Source organism: Cololabis saira, unplaced genomic scaffold (genome assembly GCF_033807715.1).
Source record: "Cololabis saira isolate AMF1-May2022 unplaced genomic scaffold, fColSai1.1 scf100, whole genome shotgun sequence".
Classification (NCBI taxonomy): domain Eukaryota; kingdom Metazoa; phylum Chordata; class Actinopteri; order Beloniformes; family Belonidae; genus Cololabis; species Cololabis saira.
In genome coordinates this window covers 20,001-25,000 of record NW_026906264.1, presented here as the reverse complement: position 1 = coordinate 25,000, position 5,000 = coordinate 20,001, and the positions used below count along the sequence as shown (strand labels likewise).

Below are 5,000 nucleotides of genomic sequence, written 5' to 3'. Positions count from 1 at the left end.
CGGGCTTGGTTAGTACTTGGATGGGAGACCGCCTGGGAATACCAGGTGCTGTAAGCTTTTTCAACCAGCAGAGAGCGCTCTCGCTTAATCTACCCACACATATTTCAACGTGGTAACAGCGACAGCTCACGTCCTAAAGTGTTTTGCACATGGTTAAGGCACTTTAACTCCAACAAATAAGCGCTTCTAAATTATTATCACCAACAAATCAATGACTTGTATTATATACTTATCTTTAACTCCATATAAGAAGTATTTCAAGCTGCAGCTTCAGCTTACGGCCATACCAGCCTGGATGCGCCCGATCTCGTCTGATCTCGGAAGCTAAGCAGGGTCGGGCCTGGTTAGTACTTGGATGGGAGACAGCCTGGGAATACCAGGTGCTGTAAGCTTTTTCAACCAGCAGAGAACGGTCTCGCTTAATCTAGCCACACATATTTCAACGTGGTAAGAGCGACAGCTCACGTCCTAAAGTCTTTTGCACATGGTTAAGGCACTTTAACTCCAACAAATAAAACCAACAAATCAATGACTTATATTCTATGACTTATCTTCAACTCCATATCAGAGGTATTTCAAGCTGCAGCTTCTGCTTACGCCCATACCAGCCTGGATGCGCCCGATCTCGTCTGATCTCGGAAGCTAAGCAGGGTCGGGCCTGGTTAGTACTTGGATGGGAGACCGCCTGGGAATACCAGGTGCTGTAAGCTTTTTCAACCAGCAGAGAACGGTCTCGCTTAATCTAGCCACACATATTTCAACGTGGTAACAGCGACAGCTCACGTCCTAAAGTGTTTTGCACATGGTTAAGGCACTTTAACTCCAACAAATAAAACCAACAAATAAATGACTTATATCATATGACTTATCTTCAACTCCATATAAGAGGTATTTCAAGCTGCAGCTTCAGCTTCAGCTTACGGCCATACCAGCCTGGATGCGCCCGATCTCGCCTGATCTCGGAAGCTAAGCAGGGTCGGGCTTGGTTAGTACTTGGATGGGAGACCGACTGGGAATACCAGGTGCTGTAAGCTTTTTCAACCAGCAGAGAGCGCTCTCGCTTAATCTACCCACACATATTTCAACGTGGTAACAGCGACAGCTCACGTCCTAAAGTGTTTTGCACATGGTTAAGGCACTTTAACTCCAACAAATAAGCGCTTCTAAATTATTATCACAAACAAATCAATGACTTGTATTATATACTTATCTTCAACTCCATATAAGAAGTATTTCAAGCTGCAGCTTCAGCTTACGGCCATACCAGCCTGGATGCGCCCGATCTCGTCTGATCTCGGAAGCTAAGCAGGGTCGGGCCTGGTTAGTACTTGGATGGGAGACCGCCTGGGAATACCAGGTGCTGTAAGCATTTTCAACCTGCAGAGAGCGCTCTCGCTTAATCTACCCACACATATTTCAACGTGGTAACAGCGACAGCTCACGTCCTAAAGTGTTTTGCACATGGTTAAGGCACTTTAACTCCAACAAATAAGCGCTTCTAAATTATTATCACCAACAAATCAATGACTTGTATTATATACTTATCTTTAACTCCATATAAGAAGTATTTCAAGCTGCAGCTTCAGCTTACGGCCATACCAGCCTGGATGCGCCCGATCTCGTCTGATCTCGGAAGCTAAGCAGGGTCGGGCCTGGTTAGTACTTGGATGGGAGACAGCCTGGGAATACCAGGTGCTGTAAGCTTTTTCAACCAGCAGAGAACGGTCTCGCTTAATCTAGCCACACATATTTCAACGTGGTAAGAGCGACAGCTCACGTCCTAAAGTCTTTTGCACATGGTTAAGGCACTTTAACTCCAACAAATAAAACCAACAAATCAATGACTTATATTCTATGACTTATCTTCAACTCCATATCAGAGGTATTTCAAGCTGCAGCTTCTGCTTACGCCCATACCAGCCTGGATGCGCCCGATCTCGTCTGATCTCGGAAGCTAAGCAGGGTCGGGCCTGGTTAGTACTTGGATGGGAGACAGCCTGGGAATACCAGGTGCTGTAAGCTTTTTCAACCAGCAGAGAACGGCCTCGCTTAATCTAGCCACACATATTTCAACGTGGTAACAGCGACAGCTCACGTCCTAAAGTGTTTTGCACATGGTTAAGGCACTTTAACTCCAACAAATAAAACCAACAAATCAATGACTTATATCATATGACTTATCTTCAACTCCATATAAGAGGTATTTCAAGCTGCAGCTTCAGCTTCAGCTTACGGCCATACCAGCCTGGATGCGCCCGATCTCGTCTGGTCTCGGAAGCTAAGCAGGGTCGGGCCTGGTTAGTACTTGGATGGGAGACCGCCTGGGAATACCAGGTGCTGTAAGCTTTTTCAACCAGCAGAGAACGCTCTCGCTTAATCTACCCACACATATTTCAACGTGGTAACAGCGACAGCTCACGTCCTAAAGTGTTTTGCACATAGTTAAGGCACTTTAACTCCAACAAATAAAACCAACAAATCAATGACTTTTATTCTATGACTTATCTTCAACTCCATATAAGAGGTATTTCAAGCAGGAGCTTCTGCTTACGGCAATACCAGCCTGGATGCGCCCGATCTCGTCTGATCTCGGAAGCTAAGCAGGGTCGGGCCTGGTTAGTACTTGGATGGGAGACCGCCTGGGAATACCAGGTGCTGTAAGCATTTTCAACCAGCAGAGAGCGCTCTCGCTTAATCTACGCACACATATTTCAACGTGGTAACAGCGACAGCTCACGTCCTAAAGTGTTTTTCACATGGTTAAGGCACTTTAACTCCAACAAATAAGCGCTTCTAAATTATTATCACCAACAAATCAATGACTTATATTATATTACTTATCTTCAACTCCATATAAGAGGTATTTCAAGCAGCAGCTTCTGCTTACGGCCATACCAGCCTGGATGCGCCCAATCTCCTCTGATCTCGGAAGCTAAGCAGGGTCGGGCCTGGTTAGTACTTGGATGGGAGACCGCCTGGGAATACCAGGTGCTGTAAGCATTTTCAACCAGCAGAGAGCGCTCTCGCTTAATCTACCCACACATATTTCAACGTGGTAACAGCGACAGCTCACGTCCTAAAGTGTTTTGCACATGGTTAAGGCACTTTAACTCCAACAAATAAAACCAACAAATCAATGACTTATATTCTATGACTTATCTTCAACTCCATATAAGAGGTATTTCAAGCTGCAGCTTCTGCTTACGGCCATACCAGCCTGGATGCGCCCGATCTCGTCTGATCTCGGAAGCTAAGCAGGGTCGGGCCTGGTTAGTACTTGGATGGGAGACCGCCTGGGAATACTCGGTTCTGTAAGCTTTTTCAACCAGCAGAGAGCGCTCTCGCTTAATCTACCCACACATATTTCAACGTGGTAACAGCGACAGCTCACGTCCTAAAGTGTTTTGCACATTGTTAAGGCACTTTAACTCCAACAAATAAGCGCTTCTAAATTATTATCACCAACAAATCAATGACTTGTATTATATAACTTATCTTCAACTCCATATCAGAGGTATTTCAAGCTGCAGCTTCTGCTTACGGCCATACCAGCCTGGATGCGCCCGATCTCGTCTGATCTCGGAAGCTAAGCAGGGTCGGGCCTGGTTAATACTTGGATGTGAGACCGCCTGGGAATACCAGGTGCTGTAAGCATTTTCAACCAGCAGAGAGCGCTCTCGCTTAATCTACCCACACATATTTCAACGTGGTAACAGCGACAGCTCACGTCCAAAAGTGTTTTTCACATGGTTAAGGCACTTTAACTCTAACAAATAAGCGCTTCTAAATTAATATCACCAACAAATCAATGACTTATATTATATGACTTATCTTCATATCCATATAAGAGGTATTTCAAGCAGCAGCTTCTGCTTACGGCCATACCAGCCTGGATGCGCCCGTTCTCGTCTGATCTCGGAAGCTAAGCAGGGTCGGGAATGGTTAGTACTTGGATGGGAGACCGCCTGGGAATACCAGGTGCTGTAAGCATTTTCAACCAGCAGAAAGCGCTCTCGCTTAATCTACCCACACATATTTCAACGTGGTAACAGCGACAGCTCACGTCCTAAAGTGTTTTGCACATGGTTAAGGCACTTTAACTCCAACAAATAAAACCAACAAATCAATGACTTATATTCTATGACTTATCTTCAACTCCATATAAGAGGTATTTCAAGCTGCAGCTTCTGCTTACGGCCATACCAGCCTGGATGCGCCCGATCTCGTCTGATCTCGGAAGCTAAGCAGGGTCGGGCCTGGTTAGTACTTGGATGGGAGACCGCCTGGGAATACCAGGTGCTGTAAGCTTTTTCAACCAGCAGAGAACCCTCTAGCTTAATCTACCCACACATATTTCAACGTGGTAACAGCGACAGCTCACGTCCTAAAGTGTTTTGCACATGGTTAAGGCACTTTAACTCCAACAAATAAGCGCTTCTAAATTATTATCACCAACAAATCAATGACTTGTATTATATGACTTATCTTCAACTCCATATAAGAAGTATTTCAAGCTGCAGCTTCAGCTTACGGCCATACCAGCCTGGATGCGCCCGATCTCATCTGATCTAGGAAGCTAAGCAGGGTCGGGCCTGGTTAGTACTTGGATGGGAGACCGCCTGGGAATACCAGGTGCTGTAAGCTTTTTCAACCAGCAGAGAGTGCTCTCGCTTAATCTACCCACACATATTTCAACGTGGTAACAGCGACAGCTCACGTCCTAAAGTGTTTTGCACATGGTTAAGGCACTTTAACTCCAACAAATAAAACCAACAAATCAATGACTTATATTCTATGACTTATCTTCAACTCCATATAAGAGGTATTTCAAGCTGCAGCTTCTGCTTACGGCCATACCAGCCTGGATGCGCCCGATCTCGTCTGATCTCGGAAGCTAAGCAGGGTCGGGCCTGGTTAGTACTTGGATGGGAGACCGCCTGGGAATACCAGGTGCTGTAAGCTTTTTCAACCAGCAGAGAACGCTCTCGCTTAATCTACCC

At 45.6% G+C, this 5,000-nt stretch overlaps 15 non-coding genes and 1 pseudogene across 15 annotated transcripts in view; all 16 read left to right on the top strand.

Moving 5' to 3' along the window:
* LOC133437949 (5S ribosomal RNA) overlaps positions 1-57 on the top strand; it is a 119-nt gene extending 62 nt beyond the window's left edge. The window contains exon 1 of the ribosomal RNA XR_009781146.1: positions 1-57. This exon is cut by the window's left edge and continues 62 nt beyond it. This is a non-coding gene — a ribosomal RNA (5S ribosomal RNA).
* Positions 58-273: 216 nt separating this feature from the next.
* LOC133437929 (5S ribosomal RNA) lies at positions 274-392 on the top strand. Its single transcript, XR_009781126.1, has one exon. It is a non-coding gene; the product is annotated as a 5S ribosomal RNA (ribosomal RNA).
* Positions 393-591: 199 nt separating this feature from the next.
* Positions 592-710, top strand: LOC133437876 (5S ribosomal RNA). Its single transcript, XR_009781074.1, has one exon. It is a non-coding gene; the product is annotated as a 5S ribosomal RNA (ribosomal RNA).
* A 205-nt stretch (positions 711-915) lies between these two features.
* LOC133437946 (5S ribosomal RNA) lies at positions 916-1,034 on the top strand. Its single transcript, XR_009781142.1, has one exon. It is a non-coding gene; the product is annotated as a 5S ribosomal RNA (ribosomal RNA).
* A 216-nt stretch (positions 1,035-1,250) lies between these two features.
* On the top strand, positions 1,251-1,369 carry LOC133438038 (5S ribosomal RNA). The gene has a single exon (XR_009781225.1). It is a non-coding gene; the product is annotated as a 5S ribosomal RNA (ribosomal RNA).
* A 216-nt stretch (positions 1,370-1,585) lies between these two features.
* On the top strand, positions 1,586-1,704 carry LOC133437928 (5S ribosomal RNA). Its single transcript, XR_009781125.1, has one exon. It is a non-coding gene; the product is annotated as a 5S ribosomal RNA (ribosomal RNA).
* A 199-nt stretch (positions 1,705-1,903) lies between these two features.
* On the top strand, positions 1,904-2,022 carry LOC133437985 (5S ribosomal RNA). Its single transcript, XR_009781180.1, has one exon. It is a non-coding gene; the product is annotated as a 5S ribosomal RNA (ribosomal RNA).
* A 205-nt stretch (positions 2,023-2,227) lies between these two features.
* LOC133437800 (5S ribosomal RNA) lies at positions 2,228-2,346 on the top strand. Its single transcript, XR_009781002.1, has one exon. It is a non-coding gene; the product is annotated as a 5S ribosomal RNA (ribosomal RNA).
* A 199-nt stretch (positions 2,347-2,545) lies between these two features.
* On the top strand, positions 2,546-2,664 carry LOC133437806 (5S ribosomal RNA). The gene has a single exon (XR_009781008.1). It is a non-coding gene; the product is annotated as a 5S ribosomal RNA (ribosomal RNA).
* A 217-nt stretch (positions 2,665-2,881) lies between these two features.
* Positions 2,882-3,000, top strand: LOC133437941 (5S ribosomal RNA). The gene has a single exon (XR_009781138.1). It is a non-coding gene; the product is annotated as a 5S ribosomal RNA (ribosomal RNA).
* Positions 3,001-3,199: 199 nt separating this feature from the next.
* LOC133437950 (5S ribosomal RNA) lies at positions 3,200-3,318 on the top strand. Its single transcript, XR_009781147.1, has one exon. It is a non-coding gene; the product is annotated as a 5S ribosomal RNA (ribosomal RNA).
* Positions 3,319-3,535: 217 nt separating this feature from the next.
* Positions 3,536-3,654, top strand: LOC133437968 (5S ribosomal RNA). Its single transcript, XR_009781164.1, has one exon. It is a non-coding gene; the product is annotated as a 5S ribosomal RNA (ribosomal RNA).
* A 217-nt stretch (positions 3,655-3,871) lies between these two features.
* LOC133438015 (5S ribosomal RNA) lies at positions 3,872-3,990 on the top strand (annotated as a pseudogene).
* A 199-nt stretch (positions 3,991-4,189) lies between these two features.
* On the top strand, positions 4,190-4,308 carry LOC133437838 (5S ribosomal RNA). Its single transcript, XR_009781038.1, has one exon. It is a non-coding gene; the product is annotated as a 5S ribosomal RNA (ribosomal RNA).
* A 217-nt stretch (positions 4,309-4,525) lies between these two features.
* On the top strand, positions 4,526-4,644 carry LOC133437881 (5S ribosomal RNA). The gene has a single exon (XR_009781079.1). It is a non-coding gene; the product is annotated as a 5S ribosomal RNA (ribosomal RNA).
* Positions 4,645-4,843: 199 nt separating this feature from the next.
* Positions 4,844-4,962, top strand: LOC133437827 (5S ribosomal RNA). Its single transcript, XR_009781027.1, has one exon. It is a non-coding gene; the product is annotated as a 5S ribosomal RNA (ribosomal RNA).
* Positions 4,963-5,000: the final 38 nt, after the last annotated feature.